The 24,172-nt window shown below is 38.9% G+C and overlaps 1 protein-coding gene across 5 annotated transcripts in view; it reads right to left on the bottom strand.

The window, feature by feature from the left end:
• The window catches only part of atp13a3 (ATPase 13A3), a 57,126-nt gene that overhangs the window by 31,725 nt on the left and 1,229 nt on the right, over positions 1–24,172 (bottom strand). For 4 of the 5 annotated variants that reach the window (XM_072699827.1, XM_072699831.1, XM_072699830.1 and 1 more), the window contains exon 2: positions 10,030–10,111. The exons of the other annotated variant lie outside the window; for it this stretch is intronic. The gene's annotated coding sequence lies outside the window, so the exon portion shown is untranslated. The remainder of the gene's footprint in view (positions 1–10,029; positions 10,112–24,172) is intronic. 5 annotated transcript variants of the gene reach the window in all.

Here is a 24,172-nt window from a genome sequence, read left to right as displayed (position 1 = left end):
AAACATTTCAAAAAACCATAAAGGAGTGAGGTAGGATGAGGATGACCCACTCATTGATTTATCTGTGGTTAAATGAAATATGTAGCCAGTGTGAGACAAAACTTTTACATTTAATTATTTATCAGGTGCTTAAATCCAACGCAAGATATAACTGAGGAAACAGACATAGACAGTAATTGGGTCAAAGGGCCCTTTTGTTCAGAGACCCACTCCGCAAAGCATGGGATTCGAAACTGCAACCTTGCCTCATCAGCACAGTGTCTTAACCTGCAGAGCCACACACCGTCCCGGGCATTTGTGACAAATTACATTTAAGAAGAGGGGCAACAGGTCGTGAAGGAGACACAGAACAACAGTGTCTGGGCCAGCATGTGACGTAGAGGGGCAAGGTGAAGGCTACTGTCCCATGATAGCAATGTCAGACACATCCAGCGTGTGGCAGCGAGCTCCCATTATAAATAGTGTAGAAAAAGACAGCAAAAAATTAATCTGATTATCAAAACAGCCCTTAGCATTGCTGTTGAGTGTTAGCCCAGCCTCACTCTGAACTGATTTGTTGACATTATCATGCCAGGGTTGTAACAGGCTTTGCACGCAACCTATGCCACCATCAAAACAGATAACAGAAAATATGCAGCCCCCTGTTGCGTCTCTTTGAGCTCTGCCTAGGGGCAGCAGCTGCAGTCTGTCCCACAGCGCGTCAGCCATTAGCCGTTAGCAATGCCGGATACACTGATAAGAGCACTGAAGTCAGGGCACACCCTGCCCATTGGCTCCCTACAGGCAGCAAATATTTATGATTTTATGCTGTAAGCCCTCTGATATTGCGGACAATTTTCTTTGGGCGATGTAGAGTGCCGCTGTGTGGAAGGCTAACGGACATGTGACCTCTGCAAGACTGAAAGGGATGTAAGATGTGGATCTAAGCTAGGGGAGAGAAACAAAATGGAAAGTGAAAGAAAAGGATGAGTATGTGGAAAAGTGAAACTCCACAGAAAGAAAGAAAGAAAGAAAGAAAGAAAGAAAGAAAGAATATTACACACAGCTGGCAGCATTTGGTTGAGAAAATTAATTCATTTCCCAGCATAGTACAGTTACAGCCATCAATATTCCAAGCTGATATCATTTAAACTCATGGTACACAGGCCTCAAAAACACCAGGTGAGCTTTTGCGTTAACCAGCTAGTAAGGCTGGGTTATTTAAACAGCTTGCCAGAAGCAGACAGGTTACCACAAGGCAAAGTAGGCAAGTAATTACTGTACTTTTAATGTTATGTATAAAAAGACCCAAAATGAACACTGTAAGTGGATTACTTGATTACTATATGTAAATTATTTAAACAGTATTTCTACAGGAATGATTGTCCCAAGCTTTTTGATCCATGTAAGCAGTCGATCACTATAACCGTGATCACTATAAGCGGTTTCCACTCTATTTTAAATATTGCTAGTGTTGAAACAAATAGGTGATATTACCTTTGGTAAGTGAAACTGTTTTTTTCGCAGTGTTTACGTTTGACCTCTTTTTGTTCGGTGTCATCTTCACTAAAGCCACTAAAGTACAGACAGTAAGCCATACCACCTTTATAACCAAGGTGTACATACACCGATACCTTCCCGTATTATTCAAGGAGTTAAAAAGATAATGCCAATGTGTTTCTTTTCAACTGCTTCAGAAAAATAGGGTAGTAGGATGAACAAAGTTACATTATCTTGCTTTGTGTGTAGCCTAAAAAGCAATTCATAGTTCACTTTTACTCATGCTGTGGATGATCATGTACGCAGCAGCTTATGTTTGTATTACATTTGGCTACAGACACGAGTGGGCATGGTCAGTGCTGCATACAGCAGTGATATTCCACCAGACCAGGAGACGGCAGATGTATTGCAACAAAACAAGTACAAGTAGTGTAGTGAAACAGGTAAACTTTTATCAATAATTTTAAACTTATGAGTCCAGGCTTGGGCAGTACTACTGTAAAATGGGATACAGCAGTATATTCTGCTGGAATAGTGCTGTTTTTTAAGATGCTGTATACCTCACTATAATGTCTGAACAGTATGAAAAATTAGATACAGCTGTTCACCATAACTACTACAACAATTATTCTTCCTCTACTCTTGTTGTTAACCACTGATCTGTGAAAGTGTTGCCACCTACTGGAAACACCTAATCAATTATCTTGCACATGCGCGATCAATGCGCAGACGTGCACGATTTCCACTAGACATAAACATCTGGGCTATACACAGATCTCCATAGCACAACGGTCTAATGCTAGCCTGACGTCATGAATGGCACTGCAGTGGTTTCCAACTGTGGCCAAGTGACCTACAAACAGTCTACTTCATGAATAAAAAGAAAATATCCACTTGCAACTCAGTTTTCCTTACTGTTCTGCATTTTAATTTACAATGCTGTATTCAAATAAGTCTAGAGTGGATTTAAAGGGATGGGTTGCTTTTTGTAAGATTAACAGATTGGAATGTACTATTTGTTTTACTTTTGATACGTTTAAATTAGGGCTACCACTAATGACTATTTTTTCATGGATTAATCTATCAACTACTTTATGATTGGTTGATTAATCTAAACAATTAACTTTCCTCCAGAAAATCAGCTTGACTCATTTATTTTGACAACAAACTGTATGTCATTGCAGTGCTTAAGAAAACAGAGGATGGCTTTTCGGCACTTGTGGGCATAAGTAATGTCCCCAAATTCGAAAAGCAGATTGTCTGTCTAAAATATTATAGAGATGCATACTGTGACAGGCAAAAGTTGGTAATCTGTATAAATTCAGCACATCCTTATGCTTTTCAAATTTAGTTAGTGAGCATGCTACTATTTTGGTAAATCATGGAAGTAATAAGCACTAAAGTGGCTGATGTGACTGAAGAGTGAGGCTGGTGTGGCGGTTTTTTTTTTTTTGTTAATATAGTTTTCATTTTTATTTCAGTTCACGAATTATTCTCTTTTATTTAGTGTCCGTTTGTTTGTTTTAGCTTATGATAACAACACTAGTCCCAACAAGCCCAACGCACATGAATACACATCCAGGCTTCGTCAATCAACATAGAATAAGCCAGTGGTTCCCAAACTGGGGGGCGCAGCAATGGGATAACCTCAGGGGCATGTGCCACCCTAAAATAATCTCTTCACAGACTGGACGATTAAACAAATAAAGCAGCGCAACATTACAGTAACTAACAATAAATAGACCACTAACTTACGTGTACTATTAGAGCATTTATGTAATTCATTTAAACTTTATTTTACCTGGTAAATTAACTGAAAACCAGTTCTCACTGCTTTACGTGATATTCGGGAGGAATAGCAGATAACGCATCAGAACTTCCCGGGACACAAACGTCATACAAACGTCACGTTCTTCAGCCAATAAGGGCAAAGTTGCGTCGTCACGGAGGCTGTTCCAGTTTATTCAGCCGGCTGAGAGGTGCTGTACGATCTGTCTTAAGTTGTCTTGCTCTTGCAAGGTTTTTGTACTATGTGACATGGTGACGCGTGACGACGTTTTGCAGCGCCGGACAAAAAACCTAACCATATCATGAGAAACGAGGTTTAAATTTTTCTACATATAGTGCAGGGAGACTATCAATTAATGGGTATGTGATTTAGTGTTGTTTTGTGCTATAGTATAGGCTGAAACCTGCGGATATCATTAAAAACAAAATGCGGTAATCGACAAACTTTAATTTGTGTACTGTAATGAATATTAACAGAATGTTAAATCTGCATTTGCATAATTTCAATCTTATGTTGGACTTTTATTTGTAATTGATTATTATTATTTTTTTTAATTGTAATTGTTTTTTTTTCTCCCACGGTGGTGAAATTGCACCATTTGTATTTTGTAATTGCATTTGTTTCACTCAATTAGAAAAGGGAGTTGTATTTCAAATAAAGTTTGAATCTGAACCTGTGGGGGGGAGGGGAGGGCTCAATAATGTTCCTATCTAGAAAAGGGGGGCCCTGCAGAGAAAGTTCGGGAACCACTGGAATAAGCGGAGATTCTAGCCAAAACATTTTCATAAACCCTTATTCAATGGAAATTCTAAGGTAGCATGCAGGCAACTTTATAGCTTTAATAATGAGTGTATGTAGCAGTTAGAATGACAAAAGATATTTAAAAAGCTTTTTGCCTTTTCTGGTGGTCCATCATCCAGAATAGTGCCTGTGCCTTTCCTCTTCAGGTGCTCATGCATAGCACTGTCACTGTGGTATGCCATTGAAACTTTGGAAAATATAAAACCACCTTTTTGTTTTGATAATTTGAACTACTACCATATTTTTGATTAAGGGAGGCAGCATGTGGCACAGTGGGCTTAGCCTGTGTACCTGTAATCAGCAGGTCACCGGTTCAAACTCAACCTCAGCACGTCTGCGGGTCCTTGAGCCAGGCCCTTAACCCCCAGCTCCCTGTGCGGTGCTGCAGGTTGCAGCCCTTCGCGGACAGCTTACTCTACAACGAGCAAGCTGAAGAAGGCATAAAGACAATTTCCCCACGGGGATCAATAAAGTATCAATTACAGTGGTACCTCAGTTCTCAAACTCATTAGAACTCGAATTTCTTAAAAGTCGAAGCTGAATACATATATTTAGACAGTAAAAATACATTTAGACAATGATAGACAGTAACAGTAATTATTATTACATAATAAAATACATTTAAAAATGAAGATTTCTTATTATTTTGATGTTAATAATAAACCATTAATACATTTAATTATAATAATATTGTTCTGCCGAGCTTGGACGGAACGGAGACAAAGACGCAGATGTCAGGGTATCGGGGAATACAGGGTTTAATTACAGGCAAGGCAGGCAAAACGCAGACGGACAATACAATGACTGGACTGGGGAAAACAAACTGAAACGTGGATGAAATACTGAGGACTAATGAAAAGAACCAGAAACAGCTGATCACACGAGGATTCCACCCGGGTTTAACGAGGGGGCGTGGCACACGGAAGGAGCAGATGATCGGGGCAGGACACATTGTTTGGATACATTTATTTTCTTATTTTACAAATTACTGTTTTGATAAATGTGCTTAGTACAGTATATGCTCTTCTTGTTTTATCCAGTTCATTTTGTGTTTAAATGCTAAAAAAAACATGTTTAGGTGTAATTTTTTGGAGCCGGGAACCAATTAATTGGTTTTCCATTATTTCTTATGGGGAAAATTCGATCAGAACTAGAACTTTTTAGGATTCGATCTGGAGTTCTGAACGGATTAAGTTGGAGAACTGAGGTACCACTGTATTATTATTATTATTTAATTACGCAGCAATATTAAAGGAAAACATTTGTTTTAAAGTATTGAAGCGATTCCAAAAGCATAAAGGTAATTTTATTAAAATAAAGACTTTGGATTTAAAATATCAATGTCAACCCATTTTCAGCATTGATGTCGACAACTACACCGACTAATTGTGGCAGCCCTATTTTAAACACAAGTACCTCCCAAGTACCTCTACTTCTACTTCATTAGTATTTCACTGGAAGGTTATTATTTGAGTGGCATTTTGATATGGTATCTGTACTTTTACTTAAGTATGAAAACTGAGTACTTTTCCTCTACTGTTCACCACTCTACACAGTTGTTCAAAAATCTGAACCATGTAAAATCATTTATCCTTTGTTAAAATGTTATCTTACATCATCAGTACGGTCAAGTTCACCCTTTGCAATGACATTACTACCGCATGCATTCAGCAGAAGCTTTATTTACCCCAAAGCCATCCCAGGTAGGAGGCCTTCTTCTCCAAAACCACTTCATTGGTAGATCATCTGTTTATTCAGATAAGCTTTTCTGCACACCTCTAATATATGGGGCTATTATTATTGCATTGTACTCTTCCAACTAGTTTTAATGAGTCTGGCTGTTCTCATCTGACTTCCCTCATTAGCAAGGTGTCTTGGTGACAGAATATCCGCAGACTGCATCATTCTCTACATGAAAATCCCAGGAGGGTAGCTGTTTCTGAGCTCCTGGAACAACCACATCAGACACAGACAATCACATTTCCAATGGCCTATTGACCATGTCTGTGTACTTTTTTTTGTATTCATCAACAAGAGTGGGTCTTTGTATTAACAAGCAGATGTGCCTAATAAATTGGTCACTAAGCATAACTACAGCAGGTTGACTCCCTGTGTAAGCAGTCACAGGACAATTGACCTGTTAATTTCTTGTCTAACTACTGTCACAAAAGGCATTGATAAAAGCAGCTACCACAAATGGACATTTTTCCCATTTTTCCCTGCACAGGTACACACATGGACAGGTACACACTCACACACACAGACAGAAAGACACACACATACAAAGACATGGACACAGAGAGAAAGACAGATGCTGATAGAGAGAAACATGACTCCACGCATCCCTGCCACCCCTTTCTGCAATGATGGTCATGGAGCTTGGGGCTGCCCTGCTGCTGGTCGTGAGGGCTGCTGCAGGGCCCCAGGGGCTCCCTGTCTCCCCCCGGAGGATAGGAATCATCAGCAGTGAAGCAGAGCCATGGCTGATTCAACAATCACACATCACCAAACGGGGGGGTGGGGGTGGGGGGGGGACCTCTTGGACCACACCCTGAACTATACCACAGACCCTGATCTTATCTGTGGGGGGGTATTTTTGCTTGGGACCAAACCCTTCCTACTATTTAAAACAGGAGGCCAGTTGCTGGGGCTGCATTTCAGAGGAAGCAAGGCATATTTTAGAAAGGGGGGGGGGGGGGAAACAGGATCACGTACAGGGCTTCCAAGTATTGAGGTTTGAGGACAGGAATGATTCAGACAGAGTGTAGCTCTAAACAGAAAAACTAAGTTAAAGCAGAAAGGGGGGCTGTATTCCCCCGATTTTTAAGCCTTAGTCCTCCCTCACCTCCAACTTGTACACTTTCTAGAATTATTGGATGGATCACCTGGAAATGTGAAAGCCAAAAAAATGTGTTTTTTTTCCAAACTGCACCTATTAATTTATTATTGATTCCACCTACATTCCACTTTGAACAATCCTTCCACACCAATTTGGTGGCTGTGTAATATTTTAATGGACAAAAACAATGCTTTGTGGTCATTTAGTTATGATTTACACATGTACTTATCACGTAGTGATAATGAAAGTAATGAACTTTCCTTTTATTTTAATAAGTACAGTAGGTTATGCAGTTTTACATTGCATTACAACAGAAACACCCAACAAATTTCACATCTACATTTTCCTTTGCTGTCAGAGTACAGTGGTACCTTGGTTCTCGAACTCACTAGAACTCGAATTTCTTGAAAGTCAAACAAACCAATTTGACCTAGAACTCGATCTGAATATCAGAAGTCGAACCGTGAACGCTGACTTAATATAAATTGTACGCGCCAGGAAATGAGTCACACGGCATGTCTCTGAGCGGAAACAAAAGGTAACGCTTCAGTGTCAGCCTCGCATTTGCTGTAGTAGCAGCACTTGTTGGTGATAATGCTATTTTATGTACTTTATATCATTTTGTTAGCCATTGCTCACCAAAAAGTTACGTAATAGTTGTACAAATGTTACAACCTAAAAGTTTGCTATTCACGAACAAATGAACAAATACAGAGTAATAATAAAAATAAACAATGGACCGGATTCAAAGTTTTTATTGTCATGTACAGACTACAATGCAATTCTTACTTGAATGCCTTCTTCACAGACTGGACGATTATTCAAATAAAGCAGCGCAACATTACAGTAACTAACAATAAATAAACCACTAACTTACATGTACTATTAGAGCATTTATGTCATTTATTTAAACTTTATTTTACCAGGTAAATTAACTGAAAACCAGTTCTCACTGCTTTATGTGATATTCGGGAGAAATAGCAGATTACGCATCGGAACTGCCTGGGATACAAACATCATGCGTGTAACTAAACTCTTCAGCCAATAAGGGCAAAGGTGTGTCTTCACGGAGGTGGTTCCAGTTTGTGCAGTCGGGTGAGAGGTTGCAATGCATCTAACTGTAATGCATTGCGTCAGGGTCAGAATGCGTTGCTTTAAGCCAGCGCTGTAAGCAAGTCCAATGCACCCAATGACCGGACTGGGGAAACAAACTGAAACGCGGACTTAATACAGAGGACTAATGACAACAACCAGAAACAGCTGATCACATGGGGATCCTACACGAGGTTAATGAGGGGGCGTGGCACATGGAAGGAGCGGACGATCGGGGAGGACAGGGGTAATGTTGGGATAAGATCTTTATCGTTTTGGAAGCCATTAAGAAAAAAATGCTCTTCTTGTTTTATCCTGTTCATTTTGTGTTTAAATGCTAAAAAAATATATATATATATTTAGGTGTAATTTTGGGGGGCTGGGAACCAATTAATTGGTTTTCCATTATTTCTTATGGGAAAAATTCGATCAGAACTCGAACCTTTTAGTATTCGATCCGGAGTCCGGAACGGATTAAGTTCGAGAACCGAGGTACCACTGTATATTCCTTCATTGTGTCCCCTAAATGCCAGCACGCAACAACCCAAGAATTAAATGTCATTAATCAGCCTAGCTCACTGTGTCATTGTGTTGGCTAAGTGGAAATGCACACCTTCGCTAATCAAACTAGCAGTCCTCACTAAGGTTGGCACTTTCTGTTATATGAAATAGGTAACCCACACCTCTCCGGGTCTACGACAATAAAATTTGTTTTGGGGGGAGTCAATCACACAGCTCAAAATTAGGAGACAAATAGTTTCAAAACTGGACACAACATTCTTTTTAGCAATACAAGGTGATCGCACAATACAAGGGACAACTGCAAGTTCTAATCCTAAAACAAACATTTATATTTACAGAATATACAGGGGATTAGCTATAATCAAGAATAGTATTTACAAGTTAAAGTATTTTAATTCTTGGTTCATTCACTTAGAATACGTCAACTCCTGGCCACACACAGGCACACACACTTAGACAGTTGAGAGCATATAAATGTTTTTTCAAAGCAGTAGTAAGATCCATAAAATACTTTGTGACTTATCACATTCAAGATGTTGGAGATTTTTATTTGTCACCTAAGTGTGCCAAGTCCAGGATTGTTCAGTGCAAAGTGAGTGCAGACCAGCGGGGAAGTGCGGGGGGTGGGGGCAATCATGCTCCCACAGAGCACAAGGCAACCAGATCATGTGTGCTTGATTACACCCTCAGTCCTGGCCATAAGGCTCTGGAGGCGCCTTCCTAAACAGTTTATGGCATGGGAGGTGAGTGTTTTTGAACTGCAGGGTGAGGCAGTTCTGTCTCGGTGATTCGCTCGGTGCACTGTATCACTGTATCACCCTTTGCAGGGCACTGCAGCTGCCATACCAGGGAGTGATAATCCCAGAAAGCACAGATCCCACATTCAGAAGGTCAAATATTATCTGTTTCTACCCTTCCCATTGCTGCCACAAAAGAAAATTAGGGGAACACTTAATCACAGTAAAACATCAATGAAACTTTTAGGCTATTTATCTGTCCAGTTAGGAAGCATAACCAATTCTGAATCAATTTCACATCACAATTTATATTTTCTCAATTTGTTTACTGAGTTTTTGAGGTTTTGTATTGTTTGTCACATCTAACAGATATAGGTTGATCTAAAAGTTTGCTTTGATTTTCTACATTTAAATCACTTATATTTGCATACATTTGTAACATTTTATTTACCAAGTTCAAGAGTTTCTTGAATGTTTATTTACTGCATCTTCCTGATGTTAGGTCAGTTTTCCTCAAAGTTGATGCTTTCTTTATTTAATGTATATCAATGTGAGATCAGTGCTTTATCCTTATTTAATTTGTCTTTTTCATTGTTGCATTGACATTAAAATTATCGCCTGTGTGTCTTGATAAATAAAGTGGCTAAATTCAACTTAATCCAAAAGAAAAGTGGTTAAATTCACTAAAATAAAACATTTTATCATGGCACATTTTTCAACTATATCACCCAGCCCTAGATACAAGTGTAGGTGAGGAGCTCAGTCCTTACCTTTGGACCCAGGGCACAGAGGTCCAGGGCAACCCCCTCTCTCCCACTGTAGTCGTTTCCCTCACAACACCAACCTGGATTCCTGAACACAGCAGGAAGGGGAAGCCTTCATGAGTAAAACAGCCATTAAAATCTTTTCAGCTGAGCCACCCACATCCCGTGAATGTGTCATTAATAACACTGACGAAGGACAGCTGGAAAGAGAGCCTGACAGAGGCACGAGCCACGGCAGCACTTTAGGAAGCGGGTATCACACTGTATCATTGCCCCAAATTGCAGTTGTGACTCACGCAGGAGAGACAAGGCCGAACAAGGAGCTCGTCACAATAACGACACACTCACGTTCATCATCCAGGTTAGGAATCCAAATGCAGATTCAATAACAAAGACAAAGACATGCCAAAGGCCCTGCGTCCAGTACAGCACTTGCTGCAATGTGAATGACTCAGGGTAGAAGCCTTTGAAGCTTAAAGTGAGGTTGAAGTATTGCACTTTTGCGTAGCGAGTAGATAAATGCAGCCACTATTTCTCTGGGAGGATGTATGATTACAGAAAATATGAAACAGGCCTCTCAAAACAAAAAGGCAGACAGTGGACACCAGAACCACTGTAATAACAGGATATGTTCAAAATGGGCCCTTTTTAAACTAAGTTCAAAAAAAGGCGATGGGGAGATGTTTCAGACGCATATATCCATACATAATTATAATCATTTGTTAGCTGGACTTAGGCATAAACATTTTGTGCAGTCATTCAAGCACGAAAATGGATTGAAACTATGACTGTGGCCTGAAGTTTAAGGCTGAAAACAGCTTTGAGATACGAAGTATTGTTTCCAAAAATACACCACAGAGAAAGACTCTCAAAGAGAGGTCCCAGCTGTTTATCTACCGATCAATGTGAAACTTCATACATATTCACAGTCATGATTTACTGGATGCAATTTCAGAAAAGGAGTTGGGGGTTAAATGTGTGATAGAAGAACAGACTGCACAGCATAGTGCCAAACCAAGAAATACAAAACAGAAATTGTAGCTACATAATAGGGTGCTTTTCACAGCACCAGGTACCGTACTTTGGATAAGAAAATACCAAAAGTACTGTTGGTTTTCCACTGGCATGAAAATTGGTATCGGTGAACTGAATCATAGTGCGAGGTAGGGTAATTTGTACTGAATTTGAAAAATGGTTATAGTATATTATAGGGCTGGATGTACGATATTAATATGAACATTGCATGTTATGCAGAAGCAATTCTTACATCGCTAGTCAGCTGGATTAAGATCAGGCTTTTTCTTACTTTCAGTTCTATATGGACATTATAGTGCTGGGAGTTTAGGTCTCGCTAAAACATTTTTACTAAAAAAAAAAAAAAGAAGCAAGTTTCGAAATTTTAATGGTTATTCTTTTTCAAGATTATCTAGTATATACAGTGGTACCTCAGTTCTCGAACTAAGGTAACCAACCAGTTCGAAAAAAAATTACCTAGAGCTCGATCTGAATCTCAGAAGTCAAACCGTGAACGTCGACCTAAGATAACTTGTACGCGCGGGGAAATGAGTCACGTGGCACGTCTCTCAGCGGAAACAAAGGGTAACGCTTCAGTCTCAGCCTCGCATTCGCTGTGATAGCATCGTGCATGTTTACACTAGCTGAATACATATATTTAGACAGTAAAATACATTTAGACAATGAGAGACAATAACAGTAATTATTATTATATAATAAAATACATTTAAATATAAAGATTTTTTATTCATTATTTTAATATTAATAATAAACCATTAATACATTTAATTATAATAATATTGTCGTGCCGAGCAGGGACAGAATGGAGACAAAGGCGCAGACGTCAGGGTATTGGGGAATACGGGGTTAATTACAAGTAAGGCAGGAAAACGCAGACGGACAATACAATGACCGGACTGGGGAAACAAACTGAAACGCGGACGAAATACAGAGGAGAACAAGCAGAAACAGCTGATCAGATCACAATTTAAACTTTGGTCTTGGGTCACTTCATTTGTCCATGCAACCAGTATAATAATATAATAATATGGTTTCAGAGGCAGGCTATTTGTATAACCAATCAACAAAGAAAGCACTAAAAAAGTACCCCAGCTGATTTGGCACTTTTGGTACTGGTAGTCAGTGGAAAAGGGAAGGTACCAAAAGTACCGTACAAAAAAAGTATGGTGCGTGGTGCAATGGAAAAGCTCCCATATTAAACACAACCGATAAAGGCTGGAATGGCCAACATTGTCATGTGCATGGGTATACACACACTTATGTATTTATTTATTTTATTAATTGGCAAGCCATCCCCCTTCATCAGAAGAAAGTGATTCCTGCTTAGAAACATTCTACTCAGCAACTTGCAGCAGCTCTTACCCAAGACAGGACAAAAGGCGACATGCCTCATCAAAGCTGTGATCCAGCTTGGTAACAATAAGTATGACCTCATGGCGTCAGCGATAATTCACGGAAAACCTCTGGAGGAAAAGTGGTTTGTCAGAGCAGTACTTTCAGCTCAATACGCTTTCCTTATCACTTCCTAGTCCATTATAACAAGGCCTTTTGTTCCCAAACTCTATGTCACTCCAACCATTGGCACTGGTCCAAAACGCCACTCAGGGGTCTTGTGTTTATCCCGCCCCTGATCTTTAACCCCCCCCCCCCCCGACCCAGGGTCTTTGTCCTTGTAGGTGATTTCATGCTGGAGGGTTATGCATAGTGTGAAAGAATGTAAGTGGCATTTAGCAAAACCATTTAAAATATCCACAGGAAACAGAAACAGGCCAGACTGATACTTGAGATTTTCAGTGATAAAATTACATTTAAAATTTCATCTAGTAACTAAAATCCAGTATGTAACATATTTTTTAGCAGCACTTCAGTCATGTACATGTGCCATGAGTTAAAAAAATTATAAAATAAAAAAGCCTGACTGAGATTTCCCACTGTGTGCTACATAAGCAGTCTGGGATATTATCCATTAATCTACTATATGAGACCATGTACACCAGCAGGAGTTCAATCAGAGTATGAAGGAAGATTATATTTTAAAAAAACAGGAAACACAAAGACTCAAGATCAAATGGCACAGATCCTTAAGTGAGGCCACATGAACCTGGATTAGGAGCATGGAATGCTAGTGAAGATTAATTTAGTAAAAAATACGGCAAAAATGTATGTAGTACAGCGGCTTCAAGGATCATGTAGCCAACTCCAGTCTTGTAATAAAGACACATCAGCACATTTTAAGCATGACATACATCTTTCTTAACAAAAAAAAAGAGATCAGTCTCAAACTCTTAAAAAAACCTGAGATATTGCAAGCAGTCTTGTGATTTGCATGAGAAGAATTGGTGAATTCCTCTAACAGAGAATGACAGAGCTCAGCCAATTTTCTGACCACATGTATGCATTTGCTGTGACAACGCTTTCAGAAGCATCAGTTGAAAACATCTTGAAGTTATCCTCACTGCACTAGTGGCTTTTAAATCATCATTTTGTCTGGCAGTGAGGTATGAGTTATTGGGACGGATGGAAAGATGTCTGCCTGATTTGACTTAGGATGGCGATCCAAAACAAAAAAAAAGCTGAAGAAAAAATGATCAGCAGCTAAGACCTTCATAAACTGCAAAATGTTTTTATGTCAAGCTTGAGAAAAATCTCACTTAGTAAGACCATAGAGGGGGATAAGGGATGGAACAATGTGCGATGTGTTTAAGAACAACAAACCAGAACATATCTGAACACGGGTCATTCCATGTCAAATCATCACACTTTCGGACCTCATAGTCACGGATTTTAATGAAACTTGGCATGCTGATTTGGTCACATGAGTAACTCATGAAACTGAAATTGGGCGTGTCTGGGATCAATATTGAGGGAGATTTAAGCAAACAAATTTTAAACTTTTTTGGGGGGTCTATGACTTTAGTTATATTTACCTTAATGTAAGCTGCACAGAAGTGGTCCTTATATTGTTTTAAAGCTACTGTCCAGCTCTATAGATTGAACAAATAATATGCCATCCCCATATGAATAATTACTATGTAATAACCAATTACAATAGTAAAAATTCAATAACAAAAAAACCTATCATTCAAAATTGATCATTTACTAAAGCTAGATCATAATATCATGAACATCTCCAGAAAATTTGGTCTTTGGTTTTTGAGTTGTTGCTGAGATATCATTACTTATCTGAAGTGTGTATCAAAACCACAATTCCTTACAATGCTGTTAGCAGTAGCACAGTAGAAGTTAGTGATCAATGCATGGTACAGGGTTATTTTTCATGACGACTACTATTTCCAGAACTAGCTTTGGAAATATAATTTAAATTGAAAATTTTTAAATTACTATTAAAAATGAATAAAAAGACAATATTGCCAAAGTAACTGAAAAGAAGAGAATTAGGCCTACAGTAAAATCCCAATATAACGGATAATGAAGCCAAATGCCCCATTGACTCAAACACATTTCATGCAAGATGTATCGACTGCATGACAAAGAAAGAACCCTTTGACAAGAGGTTCCAAATAAATTCAGAAATATCTACCAGGAGAGGCCCAAGGCTGATTGTGCAATTTGGATCCTGCAGAGTGTCCTGTGTCCAGCACCTCAGTGACTCAATGGTACATACAGGTCTTTGCCAATATTAATCACAATCCACAACCCTGTAAGATGTCAGCCAAGACCCTGGAAGGTAGCAAAAAGCTTCAAAATGAGATCACAAACTAAGGGTGAGTCCGAAATCGCACACTTGCGCACTTTTAGTGCGAGATTTTAGGGCGTAGTGCGTTCACACTGACAACTAAGCCAAAATTGTGTGTCTCAAAGCAGCAAGGGCTAAGGGGGAGTGGTCGATTATGCCCTCCTTCAGCGAGTCAGCAACGATGGTGGCTCGCGCGATTCCACTACCACTTCCATATCCCACAATTCCTAGCGCACAGGAAATAGAACCGCGCGATAATTTAATAATTGGATTCCCCTTCATGGCCTGCTCTTAAAAACGAGCTATCCCTGTTGTGTACATCTCTGAACTTAATAAATAAGCCCCAAGCAATTAAATTGCATAAATTTTTAGAGGAGCTTGATTTTTCTTAGCCACCTTATTTATTTAAGTTATATATCTTGTTTATAAAACTTCACCTCTAAAGCTTTCATGATCCCCCCTTGTCTCCCTTTTTTTCCTGCTTTTGTTTTTTGTCCTCTATTTTTTATTTTTTTTTCTCTTTAATATATATGTTTAGTTAAAATTATTGTTGGTTTGATTGTTAAATACCAACTTCACCGTTGCAATGATGTATTTTCTTTAAATTAAGGTAAAAGATAAAGGAGGTGTGACATAATGTGATGTAAGACACTGTTTCGCTTGTCTGTCTGAGATTGTCATTGTCATTGTTCTAAATAAAGTTCATTAAAAAAAAAAAGAAAAAAAATTTTAATAATTGGATTCTAACAGCACTGTGAAATACACATAGAAAGTCTATGTTGCATGTTATAATTCATCGCTGCAGAAAAAAATTAGGAAAGCAGTTATTTGTAGCTGGTCAGTACAGATAGATTTTATCGTGATCCGATTACGAGAGATTTTTGTGTACTTTTCAAACTAGAAACCACGCGAAGAAACATTAGTACGCAAACTCGATCAACATCACACCAGCAATAACAATTTATGTTTCATATTTGCCTGTTTTTTTTCCTCTACAGATCTGATCTGGTATTTGGTACAGAAGTAATGCGTAATGTTTTATGCGTGTAAACTAAGTTAGCTATGGTATAAATTGTACAATCGTGAATATGACACTGTACATACTTTAAAATTACTCAGTGCAATAAGACGACGTAGCCGTCGTTTTCTCGTATTAGTTAAACTTTGTGCTTTTTTAAAATAACTGATATGTCATTAAAGAAAATACAATACAGCTTCTTGATGGATCCATTTGGTCAAATCACTACGTAATGCATTTCCTCTTTCCGGTAAAGAAGACTGTAAAAAGGCGCTGCGAGGGCAAGTCTGTCTCAAATCTTTCTTGTGACAATTTCCTTCAGTTTAAGTGCATAGGGCGTGTTGTGAGGGTGACTCGGCGGGAGTGTGACTCGAAATGAAGGCAGAGTGTCGAGGGTATAGTTTGGGATTGGGCCTTTATTGTTAAATTAAGGCGTACAACAACACAGACACGTAAGCCCAAGCGGAGGCAACTGCTTCATATAAATCTAAGTAACGTTAATAAAATTATTTTACTGATGTATACTGCAGAGTGCAGCCTGTCACTCTCTGACGACAGTTATAGATAATTTGAGTTTGCGATTATATCGACTTAGAAGAGTTTGCACACGTAAATTTTAGCAGTTTTTTAGCCGGTTAGGCGGTAGTAGATAGGTTATATACACGCAAATAAAGCCACAAGGAAATTCATTGTAAACAAAACACGGCAGATATTTTGGCGCGCTGGAGAATCGCGATCAAATGCTAGTCCGTCACTTCCGGTACGTGCAAAATATTAGTACGTGCATTTAGGACAGCACTTACTCATGGTAGTGTGCACTACAGAAGGAAGTGCGCAGTGCGCACTACATCTCAGTGCACTGGCGCAAGTGCGCGATTTCGGACACACCCTAAGTATCTGCTGTGAATCTCAAATTTAAATTTGACATAATTAGTGCTGTCAAACGATTCAAATTTTTAATCAGATTAATCACAGGGTTGCTGTGGATTAATTTAGATTAATCACAATTAAATATCATTCATTTTTAATCTATATTAATCACAATTCATTTTGCATGAGCAAACAGACTCAAATAAAAGGGAATATAAATGCACTTAAGATGTTTATTGAACATCTTGAACACGAGTCAGATGCATTCCATCTGCCACAGAAGTGCAATACCATGGACCCATATAAAAAAGCAAGATTTTTTGCTTAGCCGGACAACTTGTCGTATTTAAGATACCTCAGTTTAAATGGTCTTTATCTTCGTTCACTTACAATTAGCCCAAACTACCGTAAATTCGACAAATAATCCGACTAAAAATCCAATTCTACCCCGGTTAATTGCTATTGTTAGCAATATCAGTTGATAACACATTACGCGCGGTGCTTTACATATAAAACTCCGTAGCAACACATCCACAGATAAGTTGGACGGTATAGTGTGTGCGACTGATTTAATGAGTCACAAATGAGAAGTACTGCTTAAACAGTATAAAACTACAACTTTCCCTTCTGTTGATAAGAGGCGCAGCCATCTCAGATTCTGAACTCGGGATCCTCTGTACTGCTCCGAGATATTTCTCGGATCTCCGAGAAACGGGAGCGCGCATGTTTTCACTTCAGGCTTCAAAACTCCGAAATACGACTCGGAATATGAGTTCCCAGGGCGAATGGAACGCACCAAAACTGCCCGAAATGGGTTGACAGAGACATTCTACGCTGCAGATGGGTTAACTGCGTAAAAAATTTTAATCAGATTAATCATGATGATGGATTAATCCGCATTAACCCGTTAATTTTGACAGCCCTAGACATAATTTAACATGACTTCTGCAGAGATGCACTGACACCATCAGGGATCATTGTACAATGTCCGTGAAAGACAGAAGGAAACTGAAAAGGCCTATTAGTTAACACCTGTCTCTAGCTGACAGCTGACTGTTTAAGCGCACTGAGGATGCATCTGATCTCTCATGGTACTGGGTAACGTGACCTGCGGTCTTGAGGACCTGAGAGGCTCTGGTTGCATAACCAGTCTAAAAATGCTTGTCTACCTAGGACCTCCTACTTGATCGTAACACTGTCTTCAAAATAAGCAAAACAAAATTTGTCAGCAGTGTTGCGTATCAACAGAGTTCACCTAAAAAAAAAAATCAGTTGTAAGAGCTCTGTCCCTCTTATTTCATGGTTCATTGTTAATGCAAACAGCAGCTTGGACTCTTGGCTGGAGCGTGGCTTTCTGCTTCACATCATCACCCCAAAATTCACAGTCGTTCCTATTTTGAAAAAAGAACATTTCATCATGCTTCAGCTCTGGCTGAGGCAGGTTTAACAAGGCCTTGTTGGAGGTAAACCACAGGCAGTCCATCTGACTGGTGAGGCACCTCACGTTGTGTGGGGACTTTTCTCACCCGGACTCTGAACAGCAGACGTTCTGTAGCAGGCCACTGCCTTTAAGTAGATATGTGAAAAGAAGCCCAGGCAAAGCCTCACAGCCTCGGGAAAGTGGGCTCCCGCCCTACAAAAGCCAACATCCAAGGGCCTCAAGAACTACCAGTTAGCCTAGAGAAAGGTCAAGAGGTCAAAATGGGCAACCTATAGCCTAATATTGTCTGACAAAAGGTAAGCATAAACACTTAAGTGCTGATAGCACGCTAAATATTTCTGAAATAAAGAGTGCTTGCATCACTTATTCCCCCATTAGCCATTGACCTCACTGACGAGGGTTTGCCCTTCCTCTTCACAGCAATCTGTGACTCAGCTGCATATGCTTCTTCTAATTATAGGTGGATTATGGCCAATACAGCTCCAATGATAAACCAATGAGGCACAGTCACAGGTACGACAGCAGAAATCTCAACAAGATAGAAACCATTATGGAAAGCAGTTTTGCTCAGGTCCTAGTAATCTGGATAACCTAAGTTTAGGCTTAAGGCTCACATTACTGTGAGGAGTATGGTGTGGGGTACTGTGCCAAACATTTCTCACTGACAGTATAGTTTCAATGGGGCAACACTACAAAAATATAGCAATTAAAAATTGCTAGATTTTTTTTTAAATAAAATATTTTTAACTTTTCTTGAATTTATAAGAATTATACGGGCAATTCACCTTCATGATAAAAAAAAATAAATGTTAGTTCAAATAAATATTTGAGTCAATGCTAATTGTAAGATATTTAGGGCTGCAACTAACGATTATTTTGATAATCGATTAATCTGTCGATTATTGTTATTTTATTTTAATTTTTCGCTTAATCGATTATTAATCGGGGTGGGGGGGGGGGTGATTTGATTTCCAGCATGTTTTAATAACCCAAACTTTGTTTCCAGCAACTCACATGGAAAAAAAAAATGTATGCGGCATTGAGTAGTACTGTGCGGTATAAACGGTATAAGCGGTATACGATATAAATTTGGCCAACGGGAGAGATTTTGATTATACCGCCCTACCACAGAAATTTCTGCTCCTCGCCCGCAAAAATGACATAATGAAGTCGCGTCAAATAAATAATTTATTATTTATATGATTTATATGAAAATTGTTTATATGATTATTGCTGCACCCGGCAGCAGAGTCCTGCACGGGTCTGATTTTGACAAACCGCACCCGCCCGTACCCGTCATACTTAAATCCGTATCCGAACCGTTATCCGACAGAAATAAAATAAAATTCCGCACCCAATCTGCTATAAATAAATACCGACACCCAGGGGCGGATTAACGCACAGGCTAGATATGGCTTAAGCCTAGGGGCCCCACATGTGCCAGCCTGCAAGGTGGCCCCCATTGGCGCGGAGGGGGGCGGGGTTGGGGGGCCCACAGACTACTGTAGCCTAGGGGCCTCTGTGCACCTTAATCCGCCCCTGCCGACACCCGACCTGCACCCGAATGAAAATCAGACAGCCAAAATTAGACAAAAGTTAATTGCCACAACAATAAACATGTGCAACATCAGTTGAAAAGGCATTGCCAAATGTAAATGTTGCTTAATAACAGCCTAATAATAAGCAAAACAAAAGGTAGTAGCCTACCTCCAAACTCAAATAATGTTTGATATTGCCATGCCCAAACATAGCCTTACCAGCTTACATTTAAATGTGTCAATAAAACTAATATTATATAAAATGTACATTAGGCTACCCTGCACAGTATTGGGTTTTATAGGCTACCTACGTGCATTGTCCATTTTCCTTCTATTACCCGATTAGAATTCCTACGCGAAGGCGAAGACTAGAAAAAAAAAGGATATCGTCCACAGTTGATGGCCTCAGCTGACTACTTCAGCATCCATTTCGAACTGGAGGAGATAGCATGCGTTTTTTGAAAATGAAAGTGGGAGAGATTTCCGGGAATGCGCGTGCAGGCATAAACTGATATGGATTTTACGTTTTACCATCTTGAATGCAGGGATCTTGTCACTAAAATACAGCCTTAGGGTATTTTTTGTTGCCACATGATGTTTTGAAAACCGCAATTTAGCTCTCCTGCGTCCGATCCGTCCCAACCCTAACCCGTATCCGACACAGTAGAATATTTTTCACCCGTTTCACCAAAACTCTTCTTGGCAGGACCTTTATGGGAAAGATGGTCATACTAATATAGATGGAGTTATGACACTAGTCTAGTTCTGTGTCTTGTTTTCTGCTTACCTATAGTTTACAAAACAGACCTGTGTTTTTAATATAAGATAAAACCAGGGAAATTACTTGAAATGTTTTCATATTTTTTCTATAATTGCAGATTTGCACAATAAATATTCTACGTTCATGACTACTTTGAAATGTGTTAACAGTTCATTATACAACTTCCTGCTGCAATGCCTTTGCTATGGACATATGTTACCCTTTCAAAAACAGTTATATTGAAATTTACAGATGAAATCATATACCGCAATATATACCGTCTACCGTCTATAGTTCAAATTATACCGTAATATTTTATGCCATATCGCACAGCCCTAATTAAAAATTTTTTTTATAGCAGCTGAATCAATGTCATGAAAAATACAATCTTTTTTATAAAATATTATTAAATAATTCTATGTTATTTAATGTCGATACACATACATATGTGACGGGGAGAGAGCATTCGAGCATGTCTGCATTTATTACGGACAAAGTAAACATTTATTGCGGAGAAAAAGCCTTTTCCGCATTTTACGCTAAAAATGCGGCGCCTTGCGCTCTTGTGAAACTCCAAAGACTTTAATGACTGAACGCTGGAAATAAGACGACTGGTGAGGAAAAACCCCTGAACGGCAGGCGGCAAATTTCGTTTTAAAACGCGTCTGGTTGTGTGCGAATACTACAGTGATGACCTGTAAATGAGATAAATAACATAAGGCTATTTAGTTTGTTTAATAAAAGGACAAGATATAGACCTGTTCTATAGGAAAGGTAGCCTTAAATGACTTCTGTTGTGATCTGGCGCTATGTAGAATAGAGGTGGGCGATAAATCGATTTTATCGATTAATTCGAATTTACGGTTCAGGACGATGTGTTTTTATGAAAATCGATTTTATTACTTATTTTACACGCGAGCGCCAAAAGCGGAACTAATGTGATGCACCGTTCTTCACGGGTTAATTAGCGTGGAGCACCCAAACACTCTAGCGGATTCACAAACAACATGGCAATGGTTCAGTTTTGCACCGTCGGACACAGACCAAACAAGTCCTCGTTGCAAAGTCTGTTGCTCACATTGCTGCTTAACACAATGGCTACTTCTGAATAGGTACACTTCACGGGAAATATCCTCCAAATCAGACTTAGAGAAAAGAACAGTGTGGCAGAAAATACTGTTGAACATGAATGATAACACTGGGTTACAAAAAAATTTTTTTGTGAGTTGTCTAATATATTTCTGCTGATTTTACATATTTCTGGCCCACAGAACACGAATATGGCATCAGTTTTTGTAGATCAGGTCAGGTTTTTCAGCTAAGTTGATTTTAAAATAGTGCGATTTTCTGTGTCGAAAAATTTTAATTTACCACAAAATTAACTTTATATATGCAAATTGTATGTTCAATCATCACTGTTCAAAACTTGGGGCTTAAATTTCCTTTTCCTTGAAGTTCTGGAATGTCCAGCGGCAGGGATGTCTCTAGTCAGAATGTATTCGCCGCAAATGTAACAAAAGACATCAGGCTTATTTCTGCAAGATCTTCTTAATGATGCCATCTCATTAAACTTTGAAACTCTAAATAACAATATTTGTAATATGCAGCAACAAAATTTTAAGTATAGGCCTATAAATGAGAAACACACACGCACGCACACAATGTAGTTTACGTAATGCTTTGCATGGCATCAGTTTATTTAATTTCGACAATAGATCAAAAAGTTGACCTGGTAGCGCAAAACCAATGTGATTTTTGGATTTAGCGCATTAAAATTATCCTAGATCAGCTATAAAAAGTTAGACCTTTTTTTCACTGTTGACCAGTGTAATGCATTTTCAAGACATGATCATTGATTTGCATGATTTAGCTCTAAGGTTAGAATGTTTATGTGGTTAAGCTATTTTTGATAGATTATTAACAGCCTGTTATTTCAACTGGCCTAGCACATCATCCCAGGCACTGGGCAAGAGTCAAATATCAGTCCATCAAAGAAAGAAAAAGGTGCTCATCTGTTCATACTTCCACGTAAAGCGGTCCCAAAGTTCAAGGAGAAGTTAATGTTTAAGTCTCAAACATAGTCTTGCATATGCCACATAATTCTTAAAAGTGGAGTGGGTACCATGGTAAATATCTACTAACTGAAGTACAAATGATAAGTGTCACAACTAAACACTGAAGGGTATGCGTCCCAACAAATGTTCATTTCAAGCTCAAAAAGTCAGTCTGAAAGAAATAACCCCCCACCCCTTAGCTCTGAGTTACTTATAAGAGCAGTACATGTCTCTGGACCATTCTCATTTGAGGGTGCTTGGTTTAAGAACTGTTGAAAACCCCTGAGCCAAAGTACAATTCAAAACAATATTCCATAAATAAGAGATTAAATCATCAAAAACTGGAAAAAAAACCTTAGCAAAATACCTGGACAACTAAACCCAACTTCTCACATAAACAATTTAAGCTGATATTCTGAACAAACTTCCATCCAAACATTAACAATGGTCCACCTGGACACTACTCATTTACCAAGGAGGATCTCACAAAATCTTTCAACTTTTCAAAGTAGATCTGAGCAAAAAACAACATGAAATATAAAAGAACAAATAAATACTTTGTGTATAATCAGTGTCTAAGAATACACAAGGTTTCGGATATCAGATAGAGAGTGTTACCCTTGATTACTTCTGATATCTTACAGTGACCCAGTGAGAATGGCAGCTGATCTCACCCCCTGGCATCTACAATTACACAGATGAACCTGCTTCCCTGTAGGGCTGGATATGTTTCAACAAGCACCACAGACTTTTAAAACTCCATACACATCCCCTGTCCTGTAAGAGAGGACAGGGGATTGTTCCAGAAAGTAGGACAGACCAAGCATTGCATCAATCTGACTCCTTATTTCCTTTAATTTATTTTGCATGTGATAAGGATAAGTCTTTTGGCTCAGATGGTAATATTTATACTTTGAGTCTACAGCTACCTACATCTTTTGTTTAAAAGCGTAAAATGCATTAATTATATGTGCAAAACAAGTAATCTGGCAAAATTTCTTGACCTTAACCAACACTAGAGCAAACTAATAATTATTCCGGCAAATGATGAAATGAATCCCATCTGAAAAGATGAAATAACAATTGCTCATTGTCATTAGAGGGAAAATAAAAAGCACACGCCCAAACAGTTTCACTTAATATGTCAAAGAATTCATTTTGGACTCGTTCGCTTTTGAACTTGCTACATTCCATAAGCACTTACTCAGTGGAGTATCACAGTGATCCTGTAGGCTATCATGAGAAGCTTAGGGCAGGGAACACCCTGGATGGGACATCAGGCCATCACAGGGCTCACACCCAACTTAGAAAGACTAATTAACCTAAATGCATGTTTTCACACTACAACAGAAAGTCAGAGTACCTGGAGGAAATCTATGGAAACATTAAGAAAACACACAAATTCCAGAAACAGGGACGGGATTCAAACCACTCAGCCAGGGAGGTTTCAGGCAACAGAACAACAGAGTGTGAAACAGTGGCACCACAACTAAATACAAGCAATTAAATCTGGTAGAGCACCACTTACAACACTGACTTTATTATAGCAAAGTGTGAATATTTTTTTTTAAGTAAAAAAAAAAAAACAAGCTAAGTAACAGACAAGACATTAGGCTTACAAAAGTGCTCATAATAAGTTCAAGTTCAGAAAAGACAGCCAGCAAACACACATGTCCTGGCTCAAATAAAATAAGGGCATGCCAATATATGTAATGTAAGATGAGCGCAGAACAACA

This window comes from Paramormyrops kingsleyae, chromosome 15 (genome assembly GCF_048594095.1).
Source record: "Paramormyrops kingsleyae isolate MSU_618 chromosome 15, PKINGS_0.4, whole genome shotgun sequence".
Taxonomy (NCBI): Eukaryota; Metazoa; Chordata; class Actinopteri; order Osteoglossiformes; family Mormyridae; genus Paramormyrops; species Paramormyrops kingsleyae.
This window is presented reverse-complemented; position numbering and strand designations above follow the sequence as displayed.